The sequence below is a fragment of the Salmo salar genome, chromosome 05 (assembly GCF_965601325.2).
Source record: "Salmo salar chromosome 05, fSalSal1, whole genome shotgun sequence".
NCBI lineage: Eukaryota > Metazoa > Chordata > Actinopteri > Salmoniformes > Salmonidae > Salmo > Salmo salar.
Window position 1 is genome coordinate 83326555 of NC_138295.1, and position 20058 is coordinate 83346612.

General features: G+C 44.4%; 1 pseudogene across 1 annotated transcript in view; it reads right to left on the reverse strand.

The window, feature by feature from the left end:
- Nucleotides 1–2407: 2407 nt before the first annotated feature.
- LOC106606031 (DENN domain-containing protein 3-like) overlaps nt 2408–20058 on the reverse strand; it is a 33852-nt pseudogene continuing 16201 nt past the window's right edge. Inside the window, exons 17-24 of the transcript XR_014392263.1 lie at nt 19481–19610; nt 19024–19131; nt 14399–14538; nt 5492–5649; nt 4638–4771; nt 4327–4445; nt 3593–3730; nt 2408–3200 (exon numbers count right to left, since the gene is read on the reverse strand). The product of XR_014392263.1 is annotated as a DENN domain-containing protein 3-like (transcript). The remainder of the gene's footprint in view (nt 3201–3592; nt 3731–4326; nt 4446–4637; nt 4772–5491; nt 5650–14398; nt 14539–19023; nt 19132–19480; nt 19611–20058) is intronic.

The window sequence follows — 20058 nt, forward strand, 5'->3', positions numbered from 1 at the left end:
ACTTCACAAAACCTTATTTTCTTATACTAAAGTGACTAATACAATTTTCATAAATGTTTCATAAAATGTCAACATTGATATTACAAGTAGCTAAATACATTAGAAATAATATTATTTTCCAATGCAAAAAATGCTTTGACAACAGAGTTTTCTGTGGTTAAATACTCACATTTACATGCCATTCACACCCACCCACCCACAGACACAGCAAGAGAACTCTGTGTTTCCATTGTCTAACGGACACATCCCAAAACATTCCTTTCATTAACTCCCATGCATAATACTACAACACACAGCAAGCCAGGCCCATAGCAGAGACCCAGTCGGCGTACTAAATGGCACCCTATTCCCTAAATAGTGCAGTAATTTTGCCCATAGCCCTGATCAAAAGTAGTGCACTTTATAGGGAATAGGGTGCCATTTGGGACGTAACCCCAGGGTGCATAATTGTTATATATATATATATATATATATATATATATATTTTATTTTTATGTAACCTTTATTTAAACTAGGCAAGACAGTTGAGAAAAAATATTATTTACATCGACGGCCTACACCTGCCAAACCCGGACGATGCTGGGCCAATTGTGTGCCACCTTATGGGACTCTGAATCATGGCCGGTTGTGATACAGCCTGGAATCAAACCAGGGTGTCTATAGTGACACCTCTAGCACTGAAATGAGTGCCTTAGACCACTGCGCCACTCGAGAGCCCATTATAGTAGCCTCCCACCACCCTCGGCCAGACCACTGAATCCCTGCCCACAACGTTGACGGGAAGATGAGGATCGCTCTAAAGGGCTAACTAAGACTTATTCACTGAAGAACTAACCCTCTGTCACGTTCGTCGTATGAAGGAGACCAAGGTGCAGCGTGGTTGGCGAACATTTTTCCTTTTATTAAAATGAACACCCTCAAAATAACAAAATACAAAAACACGAACATAAAGTCTTGCAGGCTTCTAAGCAGCTATACAAAAACAACATCCCACAATCACAGGTGGGAAAAGGGCTGCCTAAGTATGATCCCCAATCAGAGACAACGATAGACAGCTGCCTCTGATTGGGAATCATACCCGGCCAACAAAGAAATAGAAAATGTAGAATGTTCCCACCCGAGTCACACCCTGACCTAACCAAACATAGAGAATAATAAGGATCTCTACGGTCAAGGCGTGACACCCTCAGTGCCTATAGGATGGGGTGAAGCACATGCTAACTGTTCAGCAGATGATTTTAGATGACAATGGTTTGTATTCAATACCTATTTCAGCCTTCTCTGTAAATGAAAGAAAGGCTGACTTGCATGAATGAGTATAGGAATAAAAAAAAATAACTGTACAATCATTTTTTTATTGTATGTGACAGCTAAGACATGGGTGAGGCGGAAATATGAATCTGAAAGCAGACATTTAGTGTATCCAGAATATTGTTAGTGAAATAAATCCAAACGTTGTGAAACAGTCAGAGAAATGCTATTACATCATCATCCAGTATATAAAGGCAGACCCCAACGTAAAGAGAACAGAGGATGACAGGGTTCTTCATGATCATGTAATTCCCTGAGCCTCACTGTCCACTGTATACTGTCTACGTCCCTAATGGCGCCCTATTCTCTATAGGGCCCTGGTCAAAAGTAGTGTACGTAGGGAATAGCAGGGTCCTCACAAGGATTTTTGAACAAGGTGGTGCTGCTGAGTACGGCGGGCGGGGGTTAGCCCACAAGGTGGAGGGGGGGTTTAGACCACAAGGTGGAGCAGTGTGGTGGGGTTGGGGGGCAGACCACAAGGTGGAGCAGCGTGGTGGGGTTGGGGGGGCAGACCACAAGGTGGAGCAGCGTGGTGGGGTTGGGGGGGAGACCACAAGGTGGAGCAGCGTGGTGGGGTTGGGGGGCAGACCACAAGGTGGAGGTGGTGGTTGGGGGAGACCACAAGGTGGAGCAGCGTGGTGGGGTTGGGGGCAGACCACAAGGTGGAGCAGCGTGGTGGGGTTGACCACAAGGTGGAGCAGCGTGGTGGGGTTGGGGAGCAGACCACAAGGTGGAGCAGCGTGGTGGGGTTGGGGGGCAGACCACAAGGTGGAGCAGCGTGGTGGAGTTGGGGGGGAGACCACAAGGTGGAGCAGCGTGGTGGGGTTGGGGGGGAGACCACAAGGTGGAGCAGCGTGGTGGGGTTGGGGGGCAGACCACAAGGTGGAGCAGCGTGGTGGGGTTGGGGGGGAGACCACAAGGTGGAGCAGCGTGGTGGGGTTGGGGGGGAGACCACAAGGTGGAGCAGCGTGGTGGGGTTGGGGGGGGAGACCACAAGGTGGAGCAGCGTGGTGGGGTTGGGGGGAGACCACAAGGTGGAGCAGCGTGGTGGGGTTGGGGGCAGACCACAGGTGGAGCAGCGTGGTGGGGTTGGGGGCGGGGGGCAGACCACAAGGTGGAGCAGCGTGGTGGGGTTGGGGGGCAGACCACAAGGTGGAGCAGCGTGGGGCCATTTGGGACACAGACGTGGAAGGATGTGAAAAACAAAATGGCCAACCTTGAGTCTTTAATACAGGAAAAGCACATTTTAGAACAAAGCTTTGAAAAAACATTTAGAAGCTCACTGTCTCTCTGAGGTGTTCAGGGAAAATAAGAACAATTTATAGTCTATAGCAGGGACGTTCAAATCTGACCCTACGAGTTCCAGAGCCTGCTGCTTTTCTGTTCTACCTGCTAATTCATTGCAACCACCTGATGTCCCAGGTCTAAATCAGTCCCTGATTAGAGGGGAACAATGAAACAAAGCAGTGGAACTGGCTTCCAGGTTCAGAGTTGAGTTTGAGGGCCTTTCTTTCTTCAGACCTGTAGGACTCCTCAGGGTCTGCAGGGCTCTTCCTCTAACCTGGTCCCACATCTATTTCTGCTGTTTAGGAAACTCCTGTCATTGTTGTGCCAAACATTTTATTCACTTAAAAGATTTGGCAAAACCACACAAACAGATACTGGACCAGGCTACTCGTCCTCTACTCAACCTTCCAAATGGCGATTTTTCCATCCTGGCAGGCGGAGCCGCTGAGTACATAGCGGCCCTCTGCAGAGCACAGTGCCTGGACACTGTCTGTGTGGGCCATCAGCTCCTTCTCTACACTGTGGCTCTCTGTGTCCACTATGTAGATCTTCCCACTCCTCCTGCACTGGTCAGGGCTCGGCCCGCTGCAGCCAACCCAGATCTGGACGAGGGAGGGGGAGGAGACAAACAATGAAGAGGAGCTTGTTGAGGATTTGCAGTTGTACTGTGACATTTACTACTGAAATAAAAATCAGCGTTCGCTCTGGATACTCTGATCATTACTATGAGAAAGAAGAAAAATTAATGATGGTAGGGTGGAATGTACGGTATCATTTCTAAGTACTGTACTATTTTAACTGCTACTTTACAAGCTTTTGTAGAAATTGCAACACCTGACAAAGACTGTTGTTGACAGAATCTAATGAATGTGTTTTGTATGTGTTAATAGTAATGTGTTAAAGAGGTTCTTATGTTGGTACCATTCCAATAAAGTGTTACCAGCAAAACATGCAAAGAACAGCAGGTGTCCAACTGAGAACATTATTTTCTCACCTGATTCTTAACCTTGATCATACAGTTGACCCCTGTACAGTTCTGCAGCTGCACCCTCAGGAAAGGCTTGGTCAGGTCTTTACAGTGCCACAGACAGAGCTCGTCAGAATCAGAACAGCTCGTCCACAACTGGCCCCTCTGAAAGAAACACACAGTGGACTGGTTTAGCCATCAGCTCATGACACTCTCATGACAAGCAAACTGACTGTTGGAAGGCTGCAAAAATACATAGTGTCTGGCTTGATTATTGAGACCACTTGGAGACCATGGTGAAGGCCTAGCATGAGATAAAGATCTTGGTTCAATGAAATCCCCAAGGTGAAGGCCTAGCATGAGATAAAGATCTTGGTTCAATGAACTCCCCAAGGTGAAGGCCTAGCATGAGATAAAGATCTTGGTTCAGTGAAATCTCCAAGGTGAAGGCCTAGCATGAGATAAAGATCTTGGTTCGGTGAAATCTCCAAGGTGAAGGCCTAGCATGAGATAAAGATCTTGGTTCAATGAAATCCCCAAGGTGAAGGCCTAGCATGAGATAAAGATCTTGGTTCAATGAAATCCCCAAGGTGAAGGCCTAGCATGAGATAAAGATCTTGGTTCAGTGAAATCTCCAAGGTGAAGGCCTAGCATGAGATAAAGATCTTGGTTCAGTGAAATCTCCAAGGTGAAGGCCTAGCATGAGATAAAGATCTTGGTTCAGTGAAATCTCCAAGATGAAGGGAACATGGGCCTACTACCTCTAAGAAGAGGATGAGGCTGCTGAACTCAGTGGGCATGTTCTGTAGATCCTCAGGAAGTGTCATCTTACGATGTGGCGTTCCGTTCTTCCTCAGTTCAACGATGCCGTCTCTGGCACCTAGTCAACATAACAACAGATAGAAACAAAACAAACTAAAGTTTCTGTCAAGATGCTTTGCTGTTGTTAGCATGTTATCTTGTGGTCAGTTGACACACTGTTAATTGATCACTGGCAGGGTATACAATACGTAGGAGTATATAAAATAATAATATACAGTTAGAGTAACTATGACTGAGTGAGTTTACTTACAGCACCACAGTGTTCCATTGAAGAGCTGAATGGACATAAGCCTATCACAGGTCAGTTGAAACTGCTTTTTCACTTTTAGTGTTGAGAGGTCCCACAGAATGACTGTTCCATCGGCACTACAGGAGTATGTCTGGCTGGGAGGGAGGAGAGGGACAGTTGGATTAAAACAAGCACCATGTAGAAGCCTGATTGTGGTCTAACTATTGATGATTCACTGAGGGCAACGTAATGTGTAGTTTAAGTACACTGCTGCCATCTGCTGGTTGGAAATAGGCATCAGAACACTGAACACTCCACGTTCTAAGAGCCTTTCAAAATGATACTGGGGTGAGGTCAGTTAGAAGAACTACTTTCTGCAAAAGGTGCATTGGCCATTTGAACAGGCAGTTCTAACACATTATCCTTCCTTCAACATAGAATCCTGAGCATCACACATGGGTTAACAGTTTGTGAGGGTGAAGTGACTGTAGCATGAAGAGGACTCCAACTGTGTCCCAAATGGTACCCTAATCCCTACACACATAGTGCACAAATGTTTACCATATGGGCCCTGGTCAAAAGGAGTTCCCTACAGTATATAGGGAATAGGGTGCCCTCAGGGACACAGACATATGGTACATTTTACATTTAAGTCATTTAGCAGACGCTCTTATCCAGAGCGACTTACAGTAGTGAATGTATGCATTTCATGCATTTTTGTTTTGTTTTTTATACTGGCCCCCCGTGGGAATCGAACCCACAACCCTGGCATTGCACACACCATGCTGGCGTTGCAAACACCATGCTCTACCAACTGAGCCACAGGGAAGACTGGCTCAGTTGGTAGCATTTTGGTTACATTGGTAACATTTTACCTCATCTTGTCACTCTCCTCCAGGGCAAAGTCCATAACCTCATGCCGGTGCTCTGTCAGCTGCTTATTGCAGGACATGCTGCAAGTGTCAATTATGTAAATGATGGAATCCTGGGAGCCAATCCATACTTGATCCTGGTCCAATCCCAGCATGCAGTTCTGTCGACATAATAAAGCCACGTATTCAGCACATAAAGTTCGTCCCAAATGGCACCTATTCCCTATATAGTGCACTACATTCGACCAAGGCCCATAGGACTCTCGTCAAAATAAGTGCACTATATACGGAATAGGGTGCTATTTTGGACACATGCATACAATGAGGGAAAAAAGTATTTGATCCCCTGCTAATTTTGTACGTTTGCCCACTGACAAAGAAATGATCAGTCTATAATTTTAATGGTAGGTTTATTTGAACAGTGAGAGACAGAATAACAACAAAAAAAATCAGAAAAACGCATGTCACAAATGATATAAATTGATTTGCATTTTAATGAGGGAAATAAGTATTTGACCCCCTCTCAATCAGAAAGATTTCTGGCTCCCAGGTGTCTTTTATACAGGTAACGAGCTGAGATTAGGAGCACACTCTTAAAGGGAGTGCTCCTAATCTCAGCTTGTTACCTGTATAAAATACACCTGTCCACAGAAGCAATCAATCAGATTCCAAACTCTCCACCATGGCCAAGACCAAAGAGCTCTCCAAGGATGTCAGGGACAAGACTGTAGACCTACACAAGGCTGGAATGGGCTACAAGACCATCGCCAAGCAGCTTGGTGAGAAGGTGACAACAGTTGGTGCGATTATTCGCAAATGGAAGAAACACAAAAGAACTGTCAATCTCCCTCGGCCTGGGGCTCCATGCAAGATCTCACCTCGTGGAGTTGCAATGATCTTGAGAACGGTGAGGAATCAGCCCAGAACTACACGAGAGGATCTTGTCAATGATCTCAAGACAGCTGGGACCATAGTCACCAAGAAAACAATTGGTAACACACTACGCCGTGAAGGACTGAAATCCTGCAGCGCCCGCAAGGTCCCCCTGCTCAAGAAAGCACATATACATGCCCGTCTGAAGTTTGCTAATGAACATCTGAATGATTCAGAGGACAACTGGATGAAAGTGTTGTGGTCAGATGAGACCAAAATGGAGCTCTTTGGCATCAACTCAACTCGCCGTGTTTGGAGGAGGAGGAATGCTGCCTATGACCCCAAGAACACCATCCCCACCGTCAAACATGGAGGTGGAAACATTATGCTTTGGGGGTGTTTTTCTGCTAAGGGGACAGGACAACTTCACCGCATCAAAGGGACGATGGACGGGGCCATGTACCGTCAAATCTTGGGTGAGAACCTCCTTCCCTCAGCCAGGGCATTGAAAATGGGTCGTGGATGGGTATTCCAGCATGACAATGACCCAAAACACACGGCCAAGGCAACAAAGGAGTGGCTCAAGAAGAAGCACATTAAGGTCCTGGAGTGGCCTAGCCAGTCTCCAGACCTTAATCCCATAGAAAATCTGTGGAGGGAGCTGAAGGTTCGAGTTACCAAACATCAGCCTCAAAACCTTAGTGACTTGGAGAAGATCTGCAAAGAGGAGTGGGACAAAATCCCTCCTGAGATGTGTGCAAACCTGGTGGCCAACTGCAAGAAACGTCTGACCTCTGTGATTGCCAACAAGGGTTTTGCCACCAAGTACTAAGTCATGTTTTGCAGAGGGGTAAAATACTTATTTCCCTCATTAAAATGCAAATCATTTTATAACATTTTTGACATGCATTTTTCTGGATTTTTTGTTGTTGTTATTCTGTCTCTCACCAGCTCTGTCAGGAGGAATGGGTCGAAATTCACCCAACTTATTGCGGGAAGCTTGTGAAAGGCTTCCCGAAACGTTTGACCCAAGTTACATAATTTAAAGGTAATGCTACCAAATACTAATTGAGTGTATGTAAACTTCAGACCCACTGTGAATGTGATGAAAGAAATAAAAGCTGAAATAAATCATTCTCTATTACTATTATTCTGACATTTCACATTCTTTAAATAAAGTGGTGATCCTAACTGACCTAAGTCATGGCATTTTTACAAGGATTAAATGTCAGGAATTGTGAAAAACTGAGTTTAAATGTATTTGGCAGGTGTATGTAAACTTCTGACTTCAACTGTACATATCCAGGTTTAATCACTGTCATGTGAATGGTAGGCACTCCTGTTCATGCCTCATGAGACCACAGAAAGGAGGAAACACTATCAACAGAAGAGAGAGAGAGAGAAAGAGAGAGTGAAACAGTGCTAGAGAGGGATAGAGAGAACAAGTGAAACAGAACTAGAAAGGGGGAGAGAGAGAAAGAATGAGTGAAACTGAGCTAGAGAGAGGGAGAGAGAGTGAGAGAAAACAAGTGAAACGGAGAGCTAGAGAGAGAGAGAACACGAGTAAAACAGAGAGCTAGAGAGAGAGAGAGAGAACACGAGTGAAACAGAGAGCTAGAGAGAGAGAGAGAGAACACGAGTGAAACAGAGAGCTAGAGAGAGAGAGAGAGAACACGAGTGAAACAGAGCTAGAGAGAGAAAGAACACGAGTGAAACAGAGAGCTAGAGAGAGAGAGAGAGAACACGAGTGAAACAGAGAGCTAGAGAGAGAAAGAACACGAGTGAAACAGAGAGCTAGAGAGGGAGAGAGAGAACACGAGTGAAACAGAGCTAGAGAGAGAAAGAACACGAGTGAAACAGAGAGCTAGAGAGAGAAAGAACACGAGTGAAACAGAGAGCTAGAGAGAGAAAGAACACGAGTGAAACAGAGAGCTAGAGAGAGAAAGAGAGAACACGAGTGAAACAGAGAGCTAGAGAGAGAGAGAAAGAACACGAGTGAAACAGAGAGCTAGAGAGAGAAAGAACACGAGTGAAACAGAGAGCTAGAGAGAGAAAGAACACGAGTGAAACAGAGAGCTAGAGAGAGAAAGAACCCGAGTGAAACAGAGAGCTAGAGAGAGAGAACACGAGTGAAACAGAGCTAGAGAGAGAGAACACGAGTGAAACAGAGCTAGAGAGAGAAAGAACACGAGTGAAACAGAGAGCTAGAGAGAGAAAGAACACGAGTGAAACAGAGCTAGAGAGAGAAAGTAAGAACACGAGTGAAACAGAGAGCTAGAGAGAGAGAGAGAGAACACGAATGAAACAGAGCTAGAGAGAGAAAGAACACGAGTGAAACAGAGAGCTAGAGAGAGAAAGAACACGAGTGAAACAGAGAGCTAGAGAGAGAAAGAACACGAGTGAAACAGAGCTAGAGAGAGAGAACACGAGTGAAACAGAGCTAGAGAGAGAAAGAACACGAGTGAAACAGAGAGCTAGAGAGAGAAAGAACACGAGTGAAACAGAGAGCTAGAGAGAGAAAGAACACGAGTGAAACAGAGCTAGAGAGAGAAAGAAAGAACACGAGTGAAACAGAGAGCTAGAGAGAGAGAGAGAGAACACGAGTGAAACAGAGAGCTAGAGAGAGAAAGAACACGAGTGAAACAGAGCTAGAGAGAGAAAGAACACGAGTGAAACAGAGAGCTAGAGAGAGAAAGAACACGAGTGAAACAGAGAGCTAGAGAGAGAAAGAACACGAGTGAAACAGAGCTAGAGAGAGAAAGAACACGAGTGAAACAGAGAGCTAGAGAGAGAAAGAACACGAGTGAAACAGAGCTAGAGAGAGAAAGAACACGAGTGAAACAGAGAGCTAGAGAGGGAGAGAGAGAACACGAGTGAAACAGAGAGCTAGAGAGGGAGAGAAAGAACACGAGTGAAACAGAGAGCTAGAGAGAGAAAGAACACGAGTGAAACAGAGCTAGAGAGAGAAAGAACACGAGTGAAACAGAGAGCTAGAGAGAGAAAGAACACGAGTGAAACAGAGAGCTAGAGAGGGAGAGAGAGAACACGAGTGAAACAGAGAGCTAGAGAGAGAAAGAACACGAGTGAAACAGAGCTAGAGAGAGAAAGAACACGAGTGAAACAGAGAGCTAGAGAGGAGAGAGAGAACACGAGTGAAACAGAGAGCTAGAGAGAGAAAGAACACGAGTGAAACAGAGAGCTAGAGAGAGAAAGAACACGAGTGAAACAGAGCTAGAGAGAGAAAGAACACGAGTGAAACAGAGAGCTAGAGAGAGAAAGAACACGAGTGAAACAGAGAGCTAGAGAGAGAGGGAGAGAACACGAGTGAAACAGAGCTAGAGAGAGAAAGAACACGAGTGAAACAGAGAGCTAGAGAGAGAAAGAACACGAGTGAAACAGAGAGCTAGAGAGAGAGAGAACACGAGTGAAACAGAGCTAGAGAAAGAAAGAACATGAGTGAAACAGAGAGCTAGAGAGAGAAAGAACACGAGTGAAACAGAGAGCTAGAGAGAGAAAGAACACGAGTGAAACAGAGAGCTAGAGAGAGAAAGAACACGAGTGAAACAGAGCTAGAGAGAGAAAGAACACGAGTGAAACAGAGAGCTAGAGAGAGAAAGAACACGAGTGAAACAGAGAGCTAGAGAGGGAGAGAGAGAACACGAGTGAAACAGAGCTAGAGAGAGAAAGAACACGAGTGAAACAGAGCTAGAGAGAGAAAGAACACGAGTGAAACAGAGAGCTAGAGAGAGAAAGAAAGAACACGAGTGAAACAGAGCTAGAGAAAGAAAGAACATGAGTGAAACAGAGAGCTAGAGAGAGAAAGAACACGAGTGAAACAGAGAGCTAGAGAGAGAAAGAACACGAGTGAAACAGAGAGCTAGAGAGAGAAAGAACACGAGTGAAACAGAGCTAGAGAGAGAAAGAACACGAGTGAAACAGAGAGCTAGAGAGAGAAAGAACACGAGTGAAACAGAGAGCTAGAGAGGGAGAGAGAGAACACGAGTGAAACAGAGCTAGAGAGAGAAAGAACACGAGTGAAACAGAGCTAGAGAGAGAAAGAACACGAGTGAAACACAGAGCTAGAGAGAGAAAGAACACGAGTGAAACAGAGCTAGAGAGAGAAAGAACACGAGTGAAACAGAGCTAGAGAGAGAAAGAACACGAGTGAAACAGAGAGCTAGAGAGAGAAAGAACACGAGTGAAACAGAGCTAGAGAGAGAAAGAACACGAGTGAAACAGAGAGCTAGAGAGAGAGAGAACACGAGTGAAACAGAGCTAGAGAGAGAGAACACGAGTGAAACAGAGCTAGAGAGAGAAAGAACACGAGTGAAACAGAGAGCTAGAGAGAGAAAGAACACGAGTGAAACAGAGAGCTAGAGAGAGAAAGAACACGAGTGAAACAGAGAGCTAGAGAGAGAAAGAAAGAACACGAGTGAAACAGAGCTAGAGAGAGAAAGAACACGAGTGAAACAGAGAGCTAGAGAGAGAGAGAACACGAGTGAAACAGAGAGCTAGAGAGAGAAAGAAAGAACACGAGTGAAACAGAGCTAGAGAGAGAAAGAACACGAGTGAAACAGAGAGCTAGAGAGAGAGAGAACATGAGTGAAACAGAGAGCTAGAGAGAGAAAGAACACGAGTGAAACAGAGAGCTAGAGAGAGAAAGAACACGAGTGAAACAGAGCTAGAGAGAGAAAGAACACGAGTGAAACAGAGAGCTAGAGAGAGAAAGAACACGAGTGAAACAGAGAGCTAGAGAGAGAGAGAACACGAGTGAAACAGAGCTAGAGAGAGAGAACACGAGTGAAACAGAGCTAGAGAGAGAAAGAACACGAGTGAAACAGAGAGCTAGAGAGAGAAAGAACACGAGTGAAACAGAGAGCTAGAGAGAGAAAGAACACGAGTGAAACAGAGAGCTAGAGAGAGAAAGAAAGAACACGAGTGAAACAGAGAGCTAGAGAGAGAAAGAACACGAGTGAAACAGAGCTAGAGAGAGAAAGAACACGAGTGAAACAGAGAGCTAGAGAGAGAAAGAACACGAGTGAAACAGAGAGCTAGAGAGAGAAAGAAAGAACACGAGTGAAACAGAGAGCTAGAGAGGGAGAGAACACGAGTGAAACAGAGCTAGAGAAAGAAAGAACACGAGTGAAACAGAGCTAGAGAGAGAGTACACGAGTGAAACAGAGCTAGAGAGAGAAAGAACACGAGTGAAACAGAGAGCTAGAGAGAGAAAGAACACGAGTGAAACAGAGAGCTAGAGAGAGAGGGAGAGAACACGAGTGAAACAGAGCTAGAGAGAGAAAGAACACGAGTGAAACAGAGCTAGAGAAAGAAAGAACATGAGTGAAACAGAGAGCTAGAGAGAGAAAGAACACGAGTGAAACAGAGAGCTAGAGAGAGAAAGAACACGAGTGAAACAGAGAGCTAGAGAGAGAGAGAACACGAGTGAAACAGAGCTAGAGAGAGAAAGAACACGAGTGAAACAGAGCTAGAGAGAGAAAGAACACGAGTGAAACAGAGAGCTAGAGAGAGAGAGAACACGAGTGAAACAGAGAGCTAGAGAGAAAGAACACGAGTGAAACAGAGCTAGAGAAAGAAAGAACATGAGTGAAACAGAGAGCTAGAGAGAGAAAGAACACGAGTGAAACAGAGAGCTAGAGAGAGAAAGAACACGAGTGAAACAGAGAGCTAGAGAGAGAAAGAACACGAGTGAAACAGAGCTAGAGAGAGAAAGAACACGAGTGAAACAGAGAGCTAGAGAGAGAAAGAACACGAGTGAAACAGAGAGCTAGAGAGGGAGAGAGAGAACACGAGTGAAACAGAGCTAGAGAGAGAAAGAACACGAGTGAAACAGAGCTAGAGAGAGAAAGAACACGAGTGAAACACAGAGCTAGAGAGAGAAAGAACACGAGTGAAACAGAGCTAGAGAGAGAAAGAACACGAGTGAAACAGAGCTAGAGAGAGAAAGAACACGAGTGAAACAGAGAGCTAGAGAGAGAAAGAACACGAGTGAAACAGAGCTAGAGAGAGAAAGAACACGAGTGAAACAGAGAGCTAGAGAGAGAGAGAACACGAGTGAAACAGAGCTAGAGAGAGAGAACACGAGTGAAACAGAGCTAGAGAGAGAAAGAACACGAGTGAAACAGAGCTAGAGAGAGAAAGAACACGAGTGAAACAGAGAGCTAGAGAGAGAAAGAACACGAGTGAAACAGAGAGCTAGAGAGAGAAAGAAAGAACACGAGTGAAACAGAGCTAGAGAGAGAAAGAACACGAGTGAAACAGAGAGCTAGAGAGAGAGAGAACACGAGTGAAACAGAGAGCTAGAGAGAGAAAGAAAGAACACGAGTGAAACAGAGCTAGAGAGAGAAAGAACACGAGTGAAACAGAGAGCTAGAGAGAGAGAGAACACGAGTGAAACAGAGAGCTAGAGAGAGAAAGAACACGAGTGAAACAGAGAGCTAGAGAGAGAAAGAACACGAGTGAAACAGAGCTAGAGAGAGAAAGAACACGAGTGAAACAGAGAGCTAGAGAGAGAAAGAACACGAGTGAAACAGAGAGCTAGAGAGAGAGAGAACACGAGTGAAACAGAGCTAGAGAGAGAGAACACGAGTGAAACAGAGCTAGAGAGAGAAAGAACACGAGTGAAACAGAGAGCTAGAGAGAGAAAGAACACGAGTGAAACAGAGAGCTAGAGAGAGAAAGAACACGAGTGAAACAGAGAGCTAGAGAGAGAAAGAAAGAACACGAGTGAAACAGAGAGCTAGAGAGAGAAAGAACACGAGTGAAACAGAGCTAGAGAGAGAAAGAACACGAGTGAAACAGAGAGCTAGAGAGAGAAAGAACACGAGTGAAACAGAGAGCTAGAGAGAGAAAGAAAGAACACGAGTGAAACAGAGAGCTAGAGAGGGAGAGAACACGAGTGAAACAGAGCTAGAGAAAGAAAGAACACGAGTGAAACAGAGCTAGAGAGAGAAGAACACGAGTGAAACAGAGCTAGAGAGAGAAAGAACACGAGTGAAACAGAGAGCTAGAGAGAGAAAGAACACGAGTGAAACAGAGAGCTAGAGAGAGAGGGAGAGAACACGAGTGAAACAGAGCTAGAGAGAGAAAGAACACGAGTGAAACAGAGCTAGAGAAAGAAAGAACATGAGTGAAACAGAGAGCTAGAGAGAGAAAGAACACGAGTGAAACAGAGAGCTAGAGAGAGAAAGAACACGAGTGAAACAGAGAGCTAGAGAGAGAGAGAACACGAGTGAAACAGAGCTAGAGAGAGAAAGAACACGAGTGAAACAGAGCTAGAGAGAGAAAGAACACGAGTGAAACAGAGAGCTAGAGAGAGAGAGAACACGAGTGAAACAGAGAGCTAGAGAGAAAGAACACGAGTGAAACAGAGAGCTAGAGAGAGAAAGAACACGAGTGAAACAGAGCTAGAGAGAGAAAGAACACGAGTGAAACAGAGAGCTAGAGAGAGAAAGAACACGAGTGAAACAGAGAGCTAGAGAGAGAAAGAAAGAACACGAGTGAAACAGAGAGCTAGAGAGAGAAAGAACACGAGTGAAACAGAGCTAGAGAGAGAAAGAACACGAGTGAAACAGAGCTAGAGAGAGAAAGAACACGAGTGAAACAGAGAGCTAGAGAGAGAGAGAACACGAGTGAAACAGAGAGCTAGAGAGAGAGAACACGAGTGAAACAGAGAGCTAGAGAGAGAAAGAACACGAGTGAAACAGAGAGCTAGAGAGAGAAAGAACACGAGTGAAACAGAGAGCTAGAGAGGGAGAGAAAGAGATAACTGTGTACTTAATTCAATATAACAATTTATTTTCAAAGGCTATCTGTAAGCAATTTCACAGAAACAAAGGACATGTTCCAATATCCACACTAGCATATAACCCTTAGAATGCATGGCCAAATCCAATGCTTCTCTCTAAGTGTTCTGCTACTGTAATGTGGATATTGGAACAGAGCCTAATAGGAAGGCTCAAGTGATAGTCCAGGGAGAGCGCAGGGGAAATGGTATGTGTCTGCTTGCAGACATCATACCAGTTGGGAGGATCCCACTTGAATACAGTTCTGCTGCATGGACCAGCTGGCTGCATCAAACACAACCACCCTCCCACCACTGAGGGCACACCACAGCTTGGGGTTCCCATCTCCGTCTACCTCCGAGTAACTCAACTGGCCTGGATAAACAGAGAGAGAGAGAGACTGTAGTCAGTCACAGCAATTCAGCTTTTAGCTGCGAATGTCTACAGCAAAATACAAATACACTAAACGTTAAATGTACAATCCATGGGTCAGCCAGTCAATGGATACTTCCACAGGCATATAGATTATATGTATACGGTATATACTGTAGCTCTGCATTACAACATAGAATATGTTAGGTTTTTTCAGTACCTTTGAGATCATACTATTATATTTTTGGCAACTTTTACTTCACTACAGAAAGAAAATAATGTACTTATTACATTCCCTGGACACTCAAAAGTACTCGTTACATTTTGACAGGAAAATTGTCCAATTCACACACTTATCAAGACAACATCCCTGGTCATCCCTACTGCCTCTGATCTGGCGGACTCACTAAACACACATGCTTTGTTTGTAAATTATGTCTTGGAGTGTTGGAGTGTGCCCCTGGCTATCCGTACATAAAAAAAGAAAGGAATTAGGCCGTCTGGTTTAACATTTTTTATTTATTTTATTTCACCTTTATTTAACCAGGTAGGCAAGTTGAGAACAAGTTCTCATTTACAACTGCGACCTGGCCAAGATAAAGCAAAGCAGTTCGACACATACAACAACACAGAGTTACACATGGAGTAAAACAAACATACAGTCAATAATACAGTAGAAAAATAAGTCTATATACAATGTGAGCAAATGAGGTGAGATAAGGGAGGTAAAGGCAATAAATAGGCCATGGTGGCGAAGTAAATACAATATAGCAAGTAAAAACATTGGAATGGTAGATTTGCAGTAGATGAATGTGCAAAGTAGAAATACTGGGGTGCAAAGGAGCAAAATAAATAAATAAATAAATAAATAAATACAGTAGGGGAAGAGGTAGTTGTTTGGGCTATTTATAGATGGGCTATGTACAGGTGCAATGATCTGTGAGCTGCTCTGACAGCTGGTGCTTAAAGCTAGTGAGGGAGATAAGTGTTTCCAGTTTCAGAGATTTTTGTAGTTCGTTCCAGTCATTGGCAGCAGAGAAATGGAAGGAGAGGCGGCCAAAGTAGGAATTGGCTTTGGGTGTGACCAGTGAGATATACCTGCTGGAGCGCGTGCTACGGGTGGGTGCTGCTATGGTGACCAGCGAGCTGAGATAAGGGGGGACTTTACCTAGCAGGGTCTTGTAGATGACCTGGAGCCAGTGGGTTTGGCGACGAGTATGAAGCGAGGGCCAGCCAACGAGAGCGTACAGGTCACAGTGGTGGGTAGTATATGGGGCTTTGGTGACAAAACAGATGGCACTGTGATAGACTGCATCCAATTTATTGAGTAGGGTATTGGAGGCTATTTTGTAAATGACATCGCCGAAGTCGAGGATCGGTAGGATGGTCAGTTTTACGAGGGTATGTTTGGCAGCATGAGTGAAGGATGCTTTGTTGCGAAATAGGAAGCCAATTCTAGATTTAACTTTGGATTGGAGATGTTTGATGTGAGTCTGGAAGGAGAGTTTACAGTCTAACCAGACACCTAGGTATTTGTAGTTGTCCACATATTCTAAGTCAGAGCCGTCCAGAGTAGTGTCATGACGTTGCCCTAATTGAGTACAGGGAGGACAGTTGACCCCCTCCCCCTTTCACCATCCCCCAACCTACCTCCCCCCACCCAGGCCCTGTGTGAAGGGGTTGTAAAATTCTAGGAGGAGAATCTCCTACCACATGGCCCAGTTGAGACACAGAGGGGTTTCATAGAGAGACACAGGAAATTCTTCCAACTCACAGAATTGGGGAACCGAACGACATTTATGTTCTGGAGAAGGCATGGAAGATTGGTGAAGAATCCAGCTACGAACTGGTCCGCTTGGTACAATTTTGTGATACTCAGAAGAGACAATATTACCATATTACCATAAAACTGTTTATATAATAGCCTCAGCTATGGGACTTGCATCCAAATGGTTGTATAGAATGTATTAATAAGGATAAAGCTATTTTGTAATACATTGAGATGCTGTGTACTGATGTTAATGTGATAGAATGTATTTATGTTCAAAGATTAAATCAGTCATCGGCACGCCCCCAGGGACACAGACAGGACCAGGCGTCATGTGACAAGCCTGTTCTATGTTCACTATAAAACCCCACCCTGATTTACTTTCTTCAGACCAGGCCTCCACTCCATTGCGAGTTGGCCAATAGGTTTTACCATCCAATTCCTCTACTGAAAGTGAACTATACCACGTGGTTAACTTTTAGACTATCGATACCGACAGAATAAGAACAAGTCTTTGATATTAATTAATAGTCTGCAGCCTGAAATTATATCATTGAACGCGAAGACCGACGAAACATCCTCTCTATAACGACATTAATGAATGTCGCTTTGAAAGATCTATCTAACCGAGAGAAACTCTCCAACAGAACGACGCTCCAACAAGGATCCCGACGACACACTGAGCGTAAATATATATTGATTGCAATTGTTCCCGAATGAGTGAGCGTTCATGTGCAAAGGATTAGCATATCAATTGTTAATATTAATGAACTCTGTGTGCCTCCTCAGCTGCCCTTTATGACCCTTTGTTTAACAGGCCGCCATGCCTGTTTAGCCCACTAGGGCACATTACTCTACCAATTCTTTGTGACGATAATTACTGTTTGTATGCTTTCTGTGAATTACTTAGTTTAGTAAATAAATGATTTTAAGACAATTGATGTATGGATGACTTTAGTAAAGGCTGGATTCATGCAGATATGACCTCACATGTGAATCCTTAAATAGATGGGTGGGGCTGGCTTCAGAGGGTGTGAACAATGCTGAATGGGTGTAGACAAAGGAGAGCTCTCCAAAACATTCAAAATGCCCTTTTCTCAAAAGTGAGTTCAAAAGTTTATTAACTTGCAGAATTACTTTCCCATTGTTCCTCAAAAATGCAGTGTATGATATACCATTTTGTAACTCTGAGCCTCTACTTTTAACCAATGTAAAAAAAACAATTTCAAATGTTGAGCCGGTCAGTGATATATTAAGTTGTTGACTCACACTGTACAGTACAACAAGTTCATAAGTTACCACACCTGACAAGTGTGGAGAAATGAGACAAACTTTGACAATACATGGCACATGTACTCATCTACATAAACAGCTGAGAGTAGACAAACAATTAGGCCTGTCTGGGTGCTTTCCACTAGTGTGTATTTGCAGCCAACTATTACGGCTTCAAAGCTCCTCTGGTTTCCACTCAGATGTGTTAGGACATGCACCTTACAGGACATGTTAGGACATGCACCTTACAGGACATGCACCTTACAAGACGTGTTAGGACATGCACCTTACAGGACATGCACCTTACAGGACATGTTAGGACATGCACCTTACAGGACATGCACCTTACAAGACGTGTTAGGACATGCACCTTACAGGACATGCACCTTACAAGACGTGTTAGGATATGCACCTTACAGGACATGCACCTTAGAGGACATGTTAGGACATGCACCTTACAGGACATGCACCTTACAAGACGTGTTAGGACATGCACCTTACAGGACATGTTAGGACATGAACTTAACTGGACATGCACTTAACTGGCATGTAAACAGCTTCTATCTTACAGGCAGATACATCAGAGTGAAGAAAAGAGACAAACTATGATAGAAACTCAGCTGTCTGTATCCCCTCACCTGGTGTGTAGAGTAATAGAAACTCAGCTGTCTGTTTCCCCTCACCTGGTGTGTAGAGTAATAGAAACTCAGCTGTCTGTTTCCCCTCACCTGGTGTGTAGAGTAATAGAAACTCAGCTGTCTGTTTCCCCTCACCTGGTGTGTAGAGTAATAGAAACTCAGCTGTCTGTTTCCCCTCACCTGGTGTGTAGAGTAATAGAAACTCAGCTGTCTGTTTCCCCTCACCTGGTGTGTAGAGTAATAGAAACTCAGCTGTCTGTTTCCCCTCACCTGGTGTGTAGAGTAATAGAAACTCAGCTGTCTGTTTCCCCTCACCTGGTGTGTAGAGTAATAGAAACTCAGATGTCTGTTTCCCCTCACCTGGTGTGTAGAGTAATAGAAACTCAGCTGTCTGTTTCCCCTCACCTGGTGTGTAGAGTAATAGAAACTCAGCTGTCTGTTTCCCCTCACCTGGTGTGTAGAGTAATAGAAACTCAGCTGTCTGTATCCCCTCACCTGGTGTGTAGAGTAATAGAAACTCAGCTGTCTGTTTCCCCTCACCTGGTGTGTAGAGTAATAGAAACTCAGCTGTCTGTTTCCCCTCACCTGGTGTGTAGAGTAATAGAAACTCAGCTGTCTGTTTCTCCTCACCTGGTGTGTAGAGTAATAGAAACTCAGCTGTCTGTTTCCCCTCACCTGGTGTGTAGAGTAATAGAAACTCAGCTGTCTGTTTCCCCTCACCTGGTGTGTAGAGTAATAGAAACTCAGCTGTCTGTGTCCCCTCACCTGGTGTGTAGAGTAATAGAAACTCAGCTGTCTGTTTCCCCTCACCTGGTGTGTAGAGTAAGACGTGTACAGTCTGTGGAGCTGGGAGGTCTAGCGATGGATTGATCTTGTGTTTCAACGTCTCCGATGTTGTCTTTGGAACCATCATAGGAACTGCTTCCAGACAACGAAACAGAAAGCAGAAAAAATGACATATCAGAATATGAATCACTATCCTGATTACAGAAAATCACAATGAATATCAAGCACTATTGTTCTTCAGAGGGACATCCGATGTCATTGATTTAGTTGTATACTTGATCCTTGAACTCAAATGGGTGGTTTCCTGGAAACTCCTGGACTAAATACATTTTCAATGATTCTCCATTGAGTTTGTGTTTTAGTCCAGGACCAGGCTAAATCTGAATCCGGAACCCCACTATTTAGCTACAAATGGTAAAGCTCACAGATGATTTATATGCAAAAAAACAAATCAACAGTGTATCTGGACCATAATGCATACCTTCATGTTTCACTCTGTCAAAGTATGCCAGTTTGGAGGCGGCAAATACGGCCTTCTGGGTCTGAAGGCACCCAACCACAGCATCCATGAGCAAGACGTTAGTCAAAGCCTGCTGCATGTACTGAGGATCCTTAAAGGGAACATGACAACTTATACACACACTGCCTGTACTGAGGATCATTAAAGGGAACATGACAACTTATACACACACTGCCTGTACTGAGGATCCTTAAAGGGAACATGACAACTTATACACACACTGCCTGTACTGAGGATCATTAAAGGGAACATGACAACTTATACACACACTGCCTGTACTGAGGATCCTTAAAGGGAACATGACAACTTATACACACTGCCTGTACTGAGGATCCTTAAAGGGAACATGACAACTTATACACACACTGCCTGTACTGAGGATCCTTAAAGGGAACATGACAACTTATACACACTGCCTGTACTGAGGATCCTTAAAGGGAACATGACAACTTATACACACACTGCCTGTACTGACGATCCTTAAAGGGAACATGACAACTTATACACACTGCCTGTACCGAGGATCCTTAAAGGGAACA